Genomic DNA, 18,834 nt, shown 5'->3' on the forward strand with positions numbered 1-18,834 from the left:
ACCTTCTGAGAGCGATAAATTGTGGAAACATTTATATGATAATGTTTTAAATTATCAATTTGGACAATTTTTATGGAAGTGTACTCTTGTTTATTGTATGTACAAAATGTCAAGGGACGGATAACTGTTATTTGACAACTAAATAAAAATCTTAAATCCTTTCCCGTCATGATAAATACGTTGACATTCTTCTACAATCTCACTGAAACATGTGAAATCAATTATCATTTTGATGTTGTATCAAATTTGAACGTCAGTAATCAAACCTGTATACACTGACCTTTATGCTATCTTCCAATGTTAAAACAATCTTAAATGTCGTATTTTGCATTCCAAAGTTGTCTGGTATAACCGAATTATGCAGAATGCCATGCATGAAATATCTGCTTACATAATTTGTGAATGAGTTATGCAGAGTGTCATGCATGAAATATCTGCTTAGATAAATTGTGAGTAGAAGCATTTACAATTTGAATATTATTATAGATAGAGATAAACTGTAAACAGCAATATTGTTCAGCAAAGTAAGATCTACAAATAAGTCAAATGACCAAAATTGTCAATTGACCCCTTAGGAATTATTGCCCTATATATTCAATTATTAACAATTTTTCGTAAATTTTTGTAATCTTTTACAAAAATCTTCTCCTCTGAAACTACTAAGCCAAATTTAACCAAACTTGTCCACCATCATTATTAGGGTGTTTAGTTTAATAAATGTGTCCGATGACTCCGCTTGCCAACCAACATGGCCGACATGGGTCAAAATAGACCATAGGGGTAAAATGCAGTTTTTGGCTTATATCTGTGAAACTAAAGCATATAGAGAAAATCTGACAAGGATAAAAATGTTCATCAGTTATAGATCTATCTGCCCTGAAATTATCCAGACAACTCACACAACCCATTGTTGGGTTGCTGCCCCTGAAATGGTTATTTTACGGTAATTTTGCAGTTTTTGGTTATTATCTTAAATATTATAATAGAAAGAGATAAACTGTAAACAGCAATTATGTTCAGCAAAGTACGATCTACAAATAAGTCAATATGATCAAAATTTTCAATTGACCCCTTAAGGAGTTATTGCCCTTTATAGTCAATTTTTATTTATAAGAATTTTTTCGTACATTTTTGTAATCTTTTACCAAAACTTCTTCGCTTAATCTACTAGGCCAAATAGAATTAAACGTAGCCACAAATTTCAATACGGTATCTTGATGGAAAAATGTATCCGATGACCCTGCCATCCAACCAACATGGCCTCCATGGCTAAAAATAGAACATAGGGATTTACTAAAGAAGTCTAAGGGAAAATTGTAAAAAAAAAAATTTCAAATCGTCACAACTTGAAAACTAATTTAAATAATGATAAGGGGTCTTCAGTAACTATTGTAAGTCTAGTTACAAGTTGAATGACCTGCTTTTAATTTAACTACTGGGCCAAATTAAACTAAACTTGGCCTCAATCATTACTAAGGTATCTATTACTATTTATAATAATTCAAACCTTATTTTACATGATTTCGAAAACCACAGTAAAATACAGGTGAGCGACACAGGCTTTGTAGAGCCTTTAGTTTTGGATTTTTCTTATATGGCTGTTGCCTTGAATACAGCATGTATGTTCAATTTTGGGTCCATGCTTTGAATAATTACTGATTTCTTATGAAATAAAACAATTATGTTTCTTGAAATAAAACCATAAGCGATCAACCAACCATCTGTTGACCTCCACACCTGCACCTATGGAAACTTTTAACAAAAGCTTGTCTAAACATGTTAACGTGTGAGACCATATAATTCAGTCAAAACTCAAATGCAGCAGTTGCCAAAGTGATTCGATGAATAAACAGGATGTGTTAAACTTTATTTTTAAGGTTGCTGAACATTTACATGACAAAAATTGAGATCTGACGGCATAGCCATATTTTTATAAATTTGTAGCATGCAATTTCTCCATGGTTTATTCATTTGAGCATTTTTATATTTTGTATTTTAAGATCTTTCAAATCAATAAATTGCGCAATCAAAAGATAATTGTTGAAGTATAGACATTATATTAATACAGATTATCTTAATATTGTATCATTGTAAAAGTATATAACTTTTATATCGGAAAGAAACTGAACAAGAATAGTCCAAGTATGATCATATTTCTAAAACCCAGTCAACTCTTGAAATAGATATAGTAATGATACTTAAAATATATTCAATGACAGGAAAGTGCGAGCCAATAACACGATTTATTTGTATTCTTGAAAATAAGATGTGTAGACAAAGTTTATCTTTCTTTTCCAATGATGTGATCAAGATTAGATCTTTTTAAGTGACATCATAAGACATTGTCGCTTTTTTCGAACGTCACAATATCATATCAACATGATCAATAGATAAGCAAGATTGATGGTTATCTATTCCGCAAAGAAAGTCATGTTTACGTATTAATTAAATAGATATTGAAAACAAGATATATATATTATTTATCATTATCATTATTTTGACATTATTTAATTCTTCACTTTCCAATGATGCTCCCGCTTGCTGGATATCTACAAAATAAAAGGCATCATGATAAAATAAATAATTATATGGATCGATGTTTCAGACATGTTTTGCTTCAAATCAGATTTATAAATGAAGCAATATCAGGTGGTGATAGTGGAATTATTCGTTATCTTCTACGTACATATAAAAGTTATTTTAAACAAAATCTGGTGCTTCATAGAGGCAGTCACTATCAATAAAAGTTCCGTCAACATACAGTGTTCAATATAAAGAAAAACTGCTGTATTAATGTGCTGTTATAATTTGTCGTTTTTAATTAATTTGACCTCTTTTCGAAAAAGCAATTTTGTTAGAATTGATCAGTCACTTAAGTTGTTCAGTTACTTTGACAAATCGATTCATGTGATAATTATGTGAATCTGTTTTTTACCGTTAAAAATCTAATATAAAAAGAAAAAGAAAGATGTGGTAAAATTGCCTATGAGATAAATGTTCACAAGAGATCAAAATGACACAGAAATTATCAACAACATGTCACCGAACGGCCTTCGACAATGAACAAAGCCCATACAGCTTTTTTTCATAAACTTACTCCATTTCGCATATAAAATTGAATTCATATGAACAATCAATATCGTTCCATCCGTTGGCTTTGCGATTTCTAATTTCAAGACAGTTTTCTTTACCACGTAAATTGTTTGGTTCATTAGGATTCCAGTCAGTGTAGGATAACTGTTTCCCTGTGGATGCCCATACCCAGACTCCTTCTAAAACTTCATCTGTTCCGTCTATCCAATAGTCATCTAAAGAAAATTTTAAAACTGATATGACAGACATAATGATATGCTGTTTCTTTTATATGTAATAGTTTATCATTTGAAGACATCTTAAACGCATTGACTAAAACTGAAATGAAGAAAACAAGGCTGTTGCATGATGGCTGATATGCCTGCAACGTTTTATTCTTAACAGGCCAACAGAGGATCCCTCAGATAATGTTTTGTCATTCTCCATACATGATACTTCGGATCTATGTCCCTATTCTGACTGTATAAAGGTCCGTTTTTTTGCATCCCGAATAGGACTCTCGATTTCAGCCGGAGTTTACCGCCGGACGTGAGATGTCCTTAAAGTACCATTTATTTCTTTACCCCAAACAAACCTTGTGGACATAAACCAATGAAGAATGAATTATAGTTATACATTTAAATAATAAATTTCAAAACAAATAACGACTCAAGTTAAAACGGAATTACATGCAGACGGGAGAACGGGGGAAAATTAAACATTCATAAATCAATATTTAGCTAGATATCAAAACGGTAAATACTTCTTGCCTTATCAAATACATATACATTTATTAAAAACAAATAAACAAAATAAGATGCGAATTTTGCAAGCCTTACCTTTGCAAAGAATATTTAGACTCCTCTAACAAGAAATTGGTTTTGCATGCACACGTATAAAACTTGCGGTTTTTATCCAACGTAATCATAGGTTTCAACGTTGTTTTCAATTTAGACAATTAATTAATATTTTTTTCGTTTGGGTTTGTATTATATTTGCCTTCGGGTTTATATAATCCGTTCATCCTATTTCGACTCTTCAAAATTCAAGAGTCAATCCCAAATTGAGGTAAATTATTTGGCCTTCCAAATACCGTTTCGATTCCTAACATCATTGAAGAGAGACATTAATTGTCGAAATCTGGATATGATGTACACATTTTTGCACCTCATGTTTGCGGTATACCATCTTTTCCGCAAGTTTATTGTTTTCTGTTTGGTATTAAATTAGTAATTAAGATCCATTTTGTTACATCTGTGATCCGTTTATTTGGCAATCGACATGATAGTCAGCAGGGTTTAAGAATATTCGTTGTTCGACCTGCTAGTCAAATGCGTTTTGTTAAAATATACTTTTTCACTTGTTTGGTCTTTTGGAAAATGTTATTTGTGCTGTATTTAGACCCCTCTACCAAGAAATTTGTTTTGTATGCACACGTTTTTATCCAACGCAATCATAGGTTTGAACTTTGTTTTCAATTTAGACTTGTGAATATATAGATAGTTATAGATTATACCACTGTATCGAGTTCGATACGATATTTATTCACTCGAGACAGTTATATTTTCAAATGTAAAACGCGAGGCTCAACGAGCGTTTTAAATATGTAAAATTTAACTGTCAAGAGTGGATACATATCGTATAAAACGAGATTTGGTGGTGGAATCTGTTTCTCTTTAATGTTATTTATGCAGTATGCAGTAAAACTTATTCCTTTTTCTCAAATGATTTGAAAAAAAAATGTGTTCATTCTATGTGACGTCATCAGGCATGGTTGCCTCTTTTCATTACGTCACAATATCAATGTCAGTAGAAAGTAAGATAATTTAACGTCATAATTGAATTTTGATCAATGAACAGCTGAGATCAACGAACCGCGTGTTGATTTAATAAAAAATAATCAACAGGTTAGGATAACGATAAATCGGCTAAGAATTAAAATAAACTTCTTTACAATATTTCTTTGCTTTTCAGTGTGTCAGAAAACTTGTGTAAACAAATTCTTTTATTTCCTAATAATAGATATACAAGTACATACGAACAATTCCAGTATATCTTTCGATTTTCTCAATTGTATCAATTAGAAAAATGTTTTCTTCGCGAGTTTGAACATCAGCCAGTTGTGAGTGGTAGGTTCTACAAAAGCTCTGAAAAATGAAATAGAAATATGTCAAGTCGACCACACGACTAATTTCAACAAAAGATAGCAAAAGGTCTGTTTACATTTCATTTTCAAACAACCGTGATCAGACAATTTTGGGACGTAAAAAAAGACCTACATTAATCTTCAAATTCAATTCAACAAGTTAAAATATTGAAAAAGTAACCAAATGAACCTGAATTAGTGTCCCAGATTGTTCTACCAGTGACAACCGTCATATTTTAATCCCGTATCGTTCTAAACATGCATGCAGTATTTGCCACTGGACATTAAGAAATTTACAATCAATCAACCAATCTGGTCAGTTCATTTACTCAGTATACACAGATCAAATGTCATTTTTCCTTACATAAAGTAGTTTCATGATTTTTTTGTTGATGATTGTTTAAGCTAACATATTGCAAAACTCAAGTATCTACTTATGTCAATGTAAGCAATAAAAATTATTACTGCAAAGAAAATAATGAAGGCTATGCGTTTTTTTCCTCTTTTTTTGTGTTTTTTCCCTAAAATTTCAATCTTACATCAACTACATGTAGATTGGCAGTTTTAACAAATACGCAACTCTCATTTAAACAATGATATTCTATTTCCTTTCTCAGCACAGTAAAGTGATATGAAATAATATCATTAATTCGTATAATTTAACTAATTTGATTCGTTCAGGGATAGTCACATGTCAAACTATATTTTCGAAGGTAGATAGAAAAGACGGATAGCAAAAAGCATATTGCATGGTAATTTATTTTAATTTGTAAAAACCGATTTACTTTGTGACGTCATGTAATGAATTTCATGATATTGTTAAAAGTTTTAAAAAAAAAATTTTATTATCGATTATTTGATGAAAAAATTCTTCAAATAAATAAGATGTACAAAAAACATCAAAAATAAATGAAATAACAACTAATATGTTGTTATTATCTAGTAAACAATATGGTATCTTTAAAATTCCAACAACATCAAATGAGCGAATATATTACACTGACGATTTTGATACAAATATGGTCTGAAATTAATAATATAACAATTATAGCCTTTGTATGAGGTCAATACAGGATATATCGACCCAAAGAAGTAAATCGACCTCGGACTTCGTCCTCAGTCAATATACTTTTTTTAGGTCAATATATCCTTTTATTAAATGATATGAGCAAATCAGCCCTAATACGGATAAATCAGCCTGTGCAATACTGAAAACGTTCCACTGTCGATATAAATCAAGAGTTAATATTGCTTTAGGAACAGGGCCAATACGGAAAAAAGCCCATGGGCTAATACGGGACGTTCACTTCCAGTTTCAATTTTCTTACGCCTTACGTATCGTTATGCATAAAAACATTTGTAATATATTTTATAACTTAAAATCATAGAATAAAAAGTTTTGAAGTCTTGAAACGGAAATATTTCACAGCCTTTTCGAGTACGACATTGTTTCATTTCCGTTGATCAATCATCAGAACGCAGACGATCCAACAATACGAATAGTTAAATTGTCTGATTTATTCTTCCTAGCTACGTTATATTTGCTAGATAAAATGAATTGTAATAGCAAAATATTGAGTACTTGGACGAGAAATCAGATATAACATCTAACAATGTTGACAAAAATCCATGGACGTGTAATATGCGAACAGACAAGTTCTCCAAAGTTCAGAAAATAAAATTCTGTATTTTCTTCACGGTAAGTCTCTTTAAAATCATTTAGTAAAAGTGTTATGAACTGGCTGTTTCTGTATTGGCCCTGTTATAGATTCTCGATCAGCTGTATTGGCCCTCGACTTTTCGAGTCTCGGATCCAATACACCTAACCTCCAATCTATAACAGGACCAATACAGAAACAGCTAGTGAATAACACTAAAGAATCGACCTCATACAAAGGCTATAATTGTATATTATCACTAGAACCTAAGGGGGAACATGCCGTTGTTAATGTAATTAACAACGTCGTCATAGGTAAAAATAGCGATAAACAGATTATCATTGGTCTTCTCAACTAGATTGCTTTTCTCAGTTTCGACATACCGGCGAGATGACAAACGATAATCTATAATTCTCACAAAAAAAATCAATGCACACTCAAGCTGCATTATAGGATATTTGAACAAAAAAGTCTAATCACAGTGTAATGCAAATGAATCTTAGTTAAACTATGTATTTGCAGAACAAAGCAATACACTTTTTAGAAGGAAATGGTTGTCCATGTGTTAAAATCTAAAGATTTATAAGATGTGTTATTAGTAATACAGTACAGTCCATTCAGAAATGCTTCATTTTTTCTTGCGATCGTCAGAAATGCTTCATTTTTTCTCGCGATCGTTGATTTTTTCCTGATTTAATTAGCGCAAGCTTGTTGTTGACGTAATTTCGAAAACGTAGACTTACCGCTGCACTAGTCCATGATTTGTTGGTGTCACTAATATAATAACACGAATTACCATAGTGGAGCCATCCTCGTTCACATTCAGAGAATACTAGAGTAAATGCTGGAAAATAATAGGCAATTTATCTAAAACATGTTCTTGACTGGTAAAAATGTCTCTTTGTAAACTATGAGCATCCAATGAGCTGCTCTTGGTTAATCTTCACCTTCAGAACAGTAAAATATGAACAATGTCAGATCGAGGGAAACAATCATTATTTAATTTTTACGGTAGTGATTATATTCAAGGGTCGATGCTCAAAACAAAATGAACTAATTCAATTAACAACAAAATTCAATGAAATAAATTTAAAAAAAATTACAAATTGATTTTTAACTTTATCAAAACGGTATATGTGCTTTTCCCTTAATGTGGTTTTCCCTTAATGTGGTTTTCCCTTAATAATTATTTTTCTAAAAAGAGTCATTAGTATATCTGTAAATGGTATGATTGCTTAAACATACAAAACGAACTATGTGCGGTTGTCCTTGTGAAGCGTAAGCATTTTTTAATATTTGTATTTATTAAGTAGTTTGAAATACATATCATTTAGCAGATTAGGATGGGAATTTTTCTACAGATGCTCAAATGAATATTAAGATTAGAATGAGTAGCGACGGCGGTTCACATTGGCTGTGTATGATGACTAATGCTTCCAAATTCCCACCAGACAATGCTGCATCATATAACACCAGGCTGCTATAACTCTAACCAATGCTATCAAAACAAGCGATAGTTCCTAAACTTTGGATACCATCTAAATAGATATTAAGAATTGTTTATACATAGTATATTTCCTCTTTAATAGGATTTGCGATGACCGAGTGATCTAAGTAGTTGAACTACTGTATCAATAGAATTCGAATCTCGCACGTTGAAGATGCACTCGGCTAAAATCTTGATTGTGTAGGATTGTAAGTATTCCTAACGAAGGTCGGTGGTTCTCTCCAAGGAATCTGGCTTCCTCTACCAATAAAAACTTACCAACACGAAAAAGTACAATATTACTGAAAGTTGTGTTAAACACCAATCAATCGATCAATGAATCAATCGTCTTTAATAAAGCACCATATTGTTGATATAGGATATAAACATATTAATATCTGGGCAGACATTACACTGACTGTGTAACTTTTCGGATTAAATTTTCTGTACAAAGATCAAAAATATTTCCATCAAGAATGTGTACACGGATGCCCCACTCACACTATTATTTTCAAATTTGGAGTTGAATCAGCAAGATTCATCAAAAACTAACTTGATTAAAATCTTTAACCAAAAACGTTAACCTGAACCGAGAAGCCCCTTAGGTGGGGCATAAAAACATATTAAACAGATTTGTTAGTAATTGTTGTACAAAATTTGCTAGCTTAAATTTTTTTATTAATAACGTAAACAGTCTGTTTGAGTGCTGCGTTGTAGATTTGTATATACAGGTGGTTGGCATACAGAAGGTAAAAAAAGGGAACTCCATATAATATATTCTAACAATTATGTATTGTGTTTATTCCTTTTTTTCAACTTATTGATCTCTTACATAGGTATATTTCACAACTTTCGGAACTACGGGTTTTAATTTATCTCCAACTTCGTACTTTATTTGGCTTTTAAACGTTTTTTTATTTCGAGTGTCATGAGTATTTTGTAGACGAAACGTTCGTCTAGGGATCAAACTTGGTACTTTTTATAAGTTTATTTTTACACTACATTCAAGAAAAGGTTAAGAAGCATTTTAATTGCAAGGGGTACCAACCTGACGCAGCTTGTATTCCTGTTTGAATATTCCGTTCAACAAATTATACTGTGGATTAATTATAAATCGCAGAACACCAACTTTCCTGGAAATCGTGGTTATATTTTGGGTCCTCATTGCTCTTCAACTTTGTACTTGTTTGGCTTTCTAACTATTTTGATCTGAGCGTCACTGATGAGTCTTATGTAGACGAAATGCGTGTCTGGCGTATCAAATTGTAAGCCTGATACCTTTGAAAGCGCGCCCGGTGTATCAAATTATAACTTGGTACCTTTGATAACTATTCATAGGTGAACCACGAATTTAAATGTTCAACAAAGTACAAATTTTCCTAAGGGTCTTCACAAATTTTGGAAATCCCTCGAAATCAATTATCAACGAAACTATCCACGAACATTATTATCCACGAAAATAAATGAAGCAACAGTAATTCACATTATTTCCGGTTATGTTTTTGGTAATATGAATGAAGAACCATTTAAGCACCTGAGATCATCCCCAGATTTCGGTGGGGTTCGTGTTGCTTAGTCTTTAGTTTTCTATGTTGTGTCATCTGTAATATTATTTGTCTGTTTTGGCCATGGCGTTGTCAGTTTGTTTTCGATCTATGAGTTTGACTGTCCCTCTGGTATCTTTCGTCCCTCTTTTAAGGAGGGTTTGAAAAAAGTGCAGGAATTCAACAAATAGCTATATACCTGTACTTTACACTTTTGTCTGCAAACCTGTTAACCATTGATTTGTTCATATATATTGTTAACCTGTTGTCTTTCTTTAAACTTCCTTTGGCCGGCGAATAAGAGTTGGGCCTCTAGAGCGGGGCCTTAATTGAATTTCCGTTGTAATTCGTAATGTCTTAGATGCATGATTTTTTTTATTAGTTGTTAGTGGCTTTGAATTAGCTGTCAGTAACTGCGAGTCCTCTCGGATCTGTACTTAGTATCTTTTTGTTTTGGGGATATACAAGTACCCGACCTCGTCCTTTCTGTGTTTTTGTTAGATGTATTTCTATTTGTGTCAATCTTATGAGTTAAGCCTTTTTCAACTGATTTTTATAGTCCGTTTTTAGGTCGTACTGTTTCAACACTGTCCAAGGTTAGGGGAGGGTTGTGATCCCGCCAACATGTTTAACCCTGCCACATTCTGTATGTATGTGCCTGTCCCAAGTCAGGAGCCTGTAATTCAGTGAATGGCGTTTGATGGTGTGTTACGTATTTGTTTTTCGTTCATTTGTTTGTACATGAATAAGGCCGTTATTTTTCTCGTTTGAATTGTTTTACATTTGTCATTTCGGGTCCTTTTATAGCTTACATTGCGGTTTGCACTTTGTTCATTGTTGAAGGCCGTACGGTGACCTATAGTTGTTAATTTCTGTGTCAATTGGTCTCTTGTGGAGAGTTGTCTCATTGGCAATCATACCACATCTTCTTTTTTATATGATCATCCAACACTAGTGTTCGTTACTCTTTTATGTGGGAAACTACTTAACAGAATGACTTCAAATGTAATATGTTGAATATATTTTTCATCTGTCAGCAACCTACTCCTGTTTGCCGATTCATATGTAGAATGAAATTTTTTTTTCATAAACAGCAAACCAATCCAATCAAAGCTTACAACACAAATGTTTGTCTGTCTTTAAGTTGCATTCGTTTGATAGCAGAGGAGAGGCAAAATATAAGGGAGGTATATATATATGAAAACTCATAAATCGAACACTGTAAACGCCATGCAAAAATACGGAAAACAATTGAAAGACAAACAGTGCGACACAGAATCAACATAACAAACTAATTACTACTGTAAGTGCCTTTCCCAAATCAGGAGCCTGTTATTCAATGTTTGTCCTTTGTTGCTATGTTATATTTGTTTTTCGTTCATTATTCTGTTCATAAATTAAGCTGTTATTTTCCTCGATTGAATTGTTTAACATTTGTCATCTCGGGGCCTTTTATGGCTGACTATATATTATTGGCTTTGCTCATTGTTGAAGGCCGTACGTTGATCTATAGGCGTTAATTTCTGTGTCATTTGGTCTCTTTTGTAGAGTTGTCTTATTGACAATCATACCACATCTTCTTTTTTATAACAACACGTAGATTTATTATTGTCTGTGAAATAATCAATATAAAAAAAAACACAACACAACAAATTATTCAGACAATAAAAAAAAAACATTAATGATTTTTACGGTAACAAATTGAAACTGAGTCATTCATTTGTACTTTTTTACTAATTGATATGTAGTTAACTAAGTTATATTTTGCTCTTTTAAATTTTGAATGATTTTGTGGTTAAAAAATTACGTCAAACTATCACATAAATAATGCATGCTAAGATGTTTTTCATTGATTTTTTTTCTATAACAATTCAATGTTTAAAATTAAAAAATGACACAAAACAAATTAAAATAAATAATTTGTTGTTAAAGACATAGAAAGGACAACAGGATTAACTAAACATTTTGAACGGCGCTACAAACAAAACCCACCACCAATATCCAACACTGAATGCATCAGGGTCAACTAACGATTTTTGACAAACGACATATTTCTTAAATATAAAGAATGAAATTGCCAATATAGTAATTACTATGATAATTAAAGCAAATGATCTAACAGTACTTACAACAAAGAAGAAACTTAATAATAACAAACAGACAATACTTCATGGTAACAGTACTAAGTCTCTGTTAACAAATAGTTTTAAATAGATAAGCATAACATTTGCACTCAAATGTGATAATTGTTTCGACCTAATAAGTGACATCAACGATAAAAGGGATCGCATTCACATATTTAGATAAAGATAGGAGTGCATTCATTTAGTTTAACCTTTAGTGAGAACCTTCGATGAACTGACAGCTCAAAAATATCTTCATATCATATAACGTAACACCACCCTTTAAACATCCAAAGCATTTCACGTGCGTATATTACCCATATGTCCAAATCCAATATAACAAGAACCCGTGTTACTACTGTTCTAACCAGTTTTGAACATAAAAATAGTATAACTATATCAACACAGGGAAATCTTATACGTCACACGAAAAGAAATATATCTGTATTTTGTAAAACCTTTCTGAATTTTGGGTCCTCAATGCTCTTCAAATTTTTTTAATTTATTTCACCATTTTAACCTTTTTATTTTAAGCGTTACTGATGATTATTTTGTGGACGAAATACGCGTCTGGCGTACACAATTGATGTGTTTATTCTCTATCAAAATAAAGTACATATGAAAGAACGTGAGACTGATTTATAAACAAGCTGATCACTGCTGTGACATTCAGCTGTTTGAAAGCATTTCATAACCTTGAAATAGAAATAGTAATTGATACACACTAAAAATATAATCGGAGGGTAAATCACCGTGCAAACATTGTTTTCAAGAATATACATCACACACTCAAACTTAAAGAACTAAGACAAGATATTGAAGAAAAAAAGAAATCAGAAGTGTGGAATTTCATATGACTCAACAAAAGAAAATATAAAGAAAAACCCTAGGGGCTTATGTTTTTTTTAACCTCTTCTTATCCAACTTTTCTGAGGAGGGTATGCTGGTTGTTATGTACGTCTTATATTTTAGTTTGGTCGACTTCAATTTATAATTGAAACAAAGAGAATCAAAATAAAAAAAATTTCAAATTATCAATGAATAGATTTACATACATGTCATATCAAACGTTAAATGTCACTTATTAGACATTTTCCCTTTTCATAAAAGTTAAACTTACATGTACCACAACCGAATGATTTTTAAGGCGTTATTTTTTTTCCAGTAATAGGTGTATTACAGTTTAGCGACATCAGATATCTGGTCAGCTCACACAAATATCTTTATTTCTTAACAAACCATGCACAGTGGAAGGATACAGAGAACACAACTTCAGTAATAAATCAACATCTATGAGACAGATGTAAGCCCGGATCACACAACTCTTTATTAAAAAATTTCGAAAGTATCTTTAACAGTTCATATGATCGCCGAATTCATTTGGACGTTTTGAAAAAAAAATCTAGAAATAATAAATTTCGTAAGTTGGCAAATTTCCTGTTTGACATTATGTAATGAAATTCGTCCCAAACTTCATTCAAGTCGCATAATGTGCAGATTCTATTTTAACATTGGATATTTTGTCATCTTTCCTGTTGAATGGATAGCTTGTGATTTGTTATCATTAACTTGCAGATATCAATTATTTCTTTTTGTATCTTAAACATTAATATAACTCTAATATAACTCTAAAATTTAAGCGTTTGTTTGAAAATTCCGTAACAAAATTTTGACAGGTTTCCATTTCACTATGCCAATTTTGTGCATATTGACCTTTCATATCATGAACAACAGTTTTTACCATGTTTGTTGATAAAAGTTTGTGAATTTTACATATATGTTAATCCACAATTATTGGGTATATTTATTATGCTAAAAAGAAAAGGAGATCCGACATTATTGAAAACATTCAATTGATTAATCAGTTTGTATGACATAGAGGACAGTTTTGAACTTCTACTTTTAATCGATTTTGGTCAAAAGATACAATTCTTGTTTTTATTTGTATTTCGAGAGGAAACCTTCCAATTTCGCCATATACCATAAACGACGGTGTTGAAGATTTAAATTGTAAAATCAACTTGAAATACTTTAAGTGAACCCTTTTGATAATATTGTTGTAACCTGTTCCCCAGATTTTTGGTCTTTAACATCACTTTCAGCGCTATATCGTGGTTGTCATTTTAGATTAGTGGAAGAAGCAGGAGTGCCCGTAGAAATCCACCGATCTTCGGAAAAATGACAGCCATAGCCAAGTACAGTTGGTGTCGAACGCATCTTCCACGTGTGAGCCTCGAACCCCCAACCTCAGTGTTGACAAGCTTCACAAGACAGATTCATCATATATTTATATATTTTGTTTACGTTGTTGACTATTGGATTCTGTTAAGCTGCATTTAAAAGTAGACATGTAATTAAGTGGTTGTCGTTGGTTCATGTCTGTCGTATTTGTTTTTCGTAAATTGAATTGTATAGATACGGCCGTTAGTTTTTCTTGTTTGATTTGTTTCACATGTATCTGTCGGTGCCTTTTTAGCTGACTATACGGTATGGGGTTTTGTCATTTTTGAAGGCCGTACGGTGACATACTATTGATTTTACCTTCGTCATTTTAAGTCTGATCGAAATTTGTCTCATTGGCAGTCATTTTTGTAATGACGAGATCAACATACTGACTTAAGGATGTAGTCATGTCAAGTTAAGGAATTTTTGTCAGATGTTCTGACTCCTTGGGTTTTTCTTACGATACTGGGTAAAATATTTTGCCCCATATCACCCACTTTTCTTTTCATAGAAAACTTCAATAGCTCATAAAAGGTTATTACCCAAACTTAAGCAGATTCTAGATTTATTTTCTTACGATTTGAGACCCAAATAATGCCAATGCTAAATATAAGGTTAAAGTCCAAGTCAGTCTTTTCCCGCCAATTTTTAAAAATCAAATATCTCGAAAAAGATTTCCATAACCTATCAATATTTTTAGCTTATTTTGTTAAACAAACTATTATAACTATACACACGTTAATGTCCTTGTAAACAATATGTTACTCAATTTTATAAACGTTTTCATTGGTTTATTTTAAAGCTTGTTTACTGAAAACTAAAGATTGTCGAAGCAGCATTTGGCTGAGTGTCTTTTTTCTATCGATATTCCGCTCGACTATATAACACAAGGCAATCTTTATAAAAATTTAAACGAGCCTCATCTTCTTAAAAGTTTCTCAAGTCAGAAAATTATAGGTAAGGAACTTGTTTGTTATTGGATAATGTATCTCATTTTAAAAGAATTTGATATTATTTGTCAAACTTATATCTTATCAAAACTTTTATGGTATATCATGGTGTTATTTTTAGATTTATTAAGTAGGAATTGGGGATAAGTGAGGAGTCAACGCAATTATATAGGAAATAGGAATAATTATTCAGCGTTTCAGAATCTAATGTATACGACCTGATTTTGAAAATAAAGACACAAACTTAGTATGTTAATCTGTGTTAAACTGTAATTAATGTCTCAAAACAGACAATATAAGAGTTGTCTTTTTTTATTTTTACAAAAAAAAAATATGTTATGTTTATCAATATAATTGTTGAAAAAATTTGATTCATGAACCAAAATTACTATTTACGTAAAATGTGTTCTCTACCCTACGTAATAGAATTTTAATTATATCGGTGTTTTTTTAGGACTTTGATAAAAATGCAAACCATACTTTTTGTATTTATGTGTTCGATTAATTTGGTGTTCTGTGTAATTAACGATTGTCCACAGTACAATAAACCAAAAATAAGTGATGGCGAAGATGCAGCTGATTCTTTTCTGACTTTCAATGCAAATTTACTGTTTGTACATGGAAATCAAACTGGCAGACTTGCCCAACTCCCTGGTGCATTGCTGCATGAAAATGCTGATGTTGTATGTCTAAATGAAGTAAGTTTTAAACAGTTTAGTAAATAAATTTATTTTTTTTAAATCCGATCAGCTTGAGGACCGGTGATGTAAAAATGCCAACTGGTTAGAAGGGGTCAATATTTTCTATATCTAGTGATTTAATTAGAAACTTCTATGTCATCCATTTCTTCATAAAATCTATCGTGGTTTTGAAATGACCATCTGACGTATACAGTATTAAAGTTGGCTGCTTTTCTGTAAGATACTTTTAAAAAACACAATTCATATTTACTTTCTGTTTTGTCTTTAAAATTGATTTTAGAAATAAACACATTCGATTTACAGTGTGAAAATTTTATAATTGTCTCATTTGCAATGACACCACCTCTCCCTTTTTAAACCGATCGACAGTGTTTAAATTTCGGATTATGTTTCCATTTATCTTTTACTGTTCGTAATTGAAAAATCAAACTTTATAATATTAATTAATAAACTGACACTAGTCTGTAGGTCAGTGGTTTTTTTTATTTTTTTTTTTTACCTTTGATTTATCCTGCCATGCAAAACTAATGCCTTTTTACGTGATTTTCAACTGTTATGCTGTACTTTCATGTGTTTTGCATTTGATTTGTTTCCTTCCTATTTTATTTATCAATTAATGTATGTGTTTTGTTTTTAATTTCTGGAACAATACACGATTTGATATTTGTATCCTCAAAATATACTTCTAGACCATGTGTTGTCTGTTTTTCGTTGTCCTTGTCTTTTTGCCGTTTAATCCGGATTCGGCGGTTGTTGTTTGTTGATGTGATATGTCGTACTGTGCGGTATTATGAACGATTCTTGTTTTTTCCTATTCATGCAGTATTCTGTTTTAAGTTATCTGCTATTTATTTCGGTATTGAAATGTTCATAACATATTTAATTTAAAATTCACCGTTTATAAAAGAAGAAATTATTTAGAAACTAAAATTCCATACTCCCTTATGAAGTTTACCGTAGTTGTATGTTGCGATTCTGTTCATGTTCTACGTATTTAAGGATGTAGTCATGTCAGGTTTAGGAATTTTTGTCAGATGTTCGGACTCCTTGGGTTTTTTCCTAAGATACAAGGTAAAATATTTTGTCCCATATCGTCCACTTTACTTTTCATAGAAGACTTCAATAGTTCATAAAAGGTCATTACCAAAATTTAAGCAGATTCTAGATTCCTTTCTTACGATTTTAGACCCAAATAATACGAATGCTAAATATAAGGTAAAAGACTTTTCCCGCAATTTAAAAAAAAATCAAATATCTCGAAAAGAAGTTCCATAACCTATCAATTTTTTCAGCTTATTTTGTTCCTTAACTTATGCTCTTCTGACTTAAAGTATCAATTTTAAATTCCAGATTTTTTTTAATTTCACCTGACTACATCCTTAAGCATCCATGATGGCTTTCAAATGTTTAGGTTTGAGCGTTCATGATATAGGTAAATTCATAAAAGTGCTTCGGACCCACGAAATTTATAAAGTTGTTATTTCATTTACTAGTACTGGGTCGTTACAGCTGCTGATAGACTGTTAGCCGCCGAGGGTATCATCAGATCTGTGTTCTGTGCTTCGGTACTGTCATGGTTTGAAACATACTTAATTCAAAATTCTCCGATGATAGATTAAGGATTTATTGATAAACTAAGTTCCAAAATTCCCTTAGACAAAGTTGACCTTAAATTAATTTCGCCATTCTGTTGAGGTTCTACGTCCTTACACATCCCTGTTGAAGATAAATCAAGAAAAGCGCTTCGAACGCACGAAATCCATTATAAGTGTTTCATTTATTAGTACAAACTGACTAATCTCAATTTTATTTATATTCATATTCTGACCAATTCTCCACCTTATATATAAAGACTGAGATTTCAGCACAATATTAATAACACAATGGCGGATGTTCACCAGACAATCCGGAAAAGCATATAGTTAGCATACTTTTGTTAACTTTTTAAAAATACTTGTGTATTTAGCTGCTGGAGTTATTTTTTCAAGATTAATATCAAAAGTTACATATTACATTGTATGTATAATAATCATATCAGATCTTTAAGATTAAAAAAAAAGAAACATTGTTATGACAATAAATGCCATCCCGTACTTGTGCTGAAAATCGAGTGGTTATTATTTGCATAAACCCGATCAAGATTTGCTCTTTATTTAAGAAACGTTCTTTTTAAGAAAAAATAGCGTACCATTCAGTACTTGCATTTTGTACGTGAATGTCCGTATAATGTTTTCAAATGATTATAATGGGTCTTAACTTTTTTTTCTATTGATTGAGAAATTTAAGAAAACCCAGGATGATATTGAAAACAGATACATGAAATGTTATTGTCATTAGAATATGATATTTACATCTAGATGATGACAATGACTTTAATACAAAAGAGATGATTTCAGCTCCCCAATTGTGCACACTTCGTTTCTGTATAGCTAGATCACTGCAGCGCCTGCATATCTTAGTTATTATAATATTTCAGATCATGCATTTCCTATCAGGATTTCCTTGATAGAGGGTTGCTGCTTACTAGAAAGCTTTTGAACCAAGACTTCCAAGTGGCGATGTTGAAATCATCCCTTTGAATATTTTACGGACGTCATCACGCGTTGACCGTTATAGAATATCTGTTTTGCAGATGACGACGGATATGTTCCAGTTGTAGTAACGACACTCCCGTACTCTTTTCGATTTTGGTGGTGTAAGTGTTGCTCAGTTTTCTATGTTGGGTTTATAATATTGGTGTTTGTCTTCAGTTGTTTTTCATTTTTTTTCATTGGCATTGTTAGTTCGTTGTCAACTCATTAGTTTGAATATTCCTTTAGTATATTTTGCCTCTCATTGATGAATAAATTTTACCTTGTAATTTTATTGCTTTGTATTTAGTGATAATTTCTCATTTCAAAATATTTGGAAATCATTTGAAAAAAATACCAA

The sequence above is a fragment of the Mytilus californianus genome, unplaced genomic scaffold (assembly GCF_021869535.1).
Source record: "Mytilus californianus isolate M0D057914Y unplaced genomic scaffold, xbMytCali1.0.p SCAF_14, whole genome shotgun sequence".
Classification (NCBI taxonomy): Eukaryota; Metazoa; Mollusca; class Bivalvia; order Mytilida; family Mytilidae; genus Mytilus; species Mytilus californianus.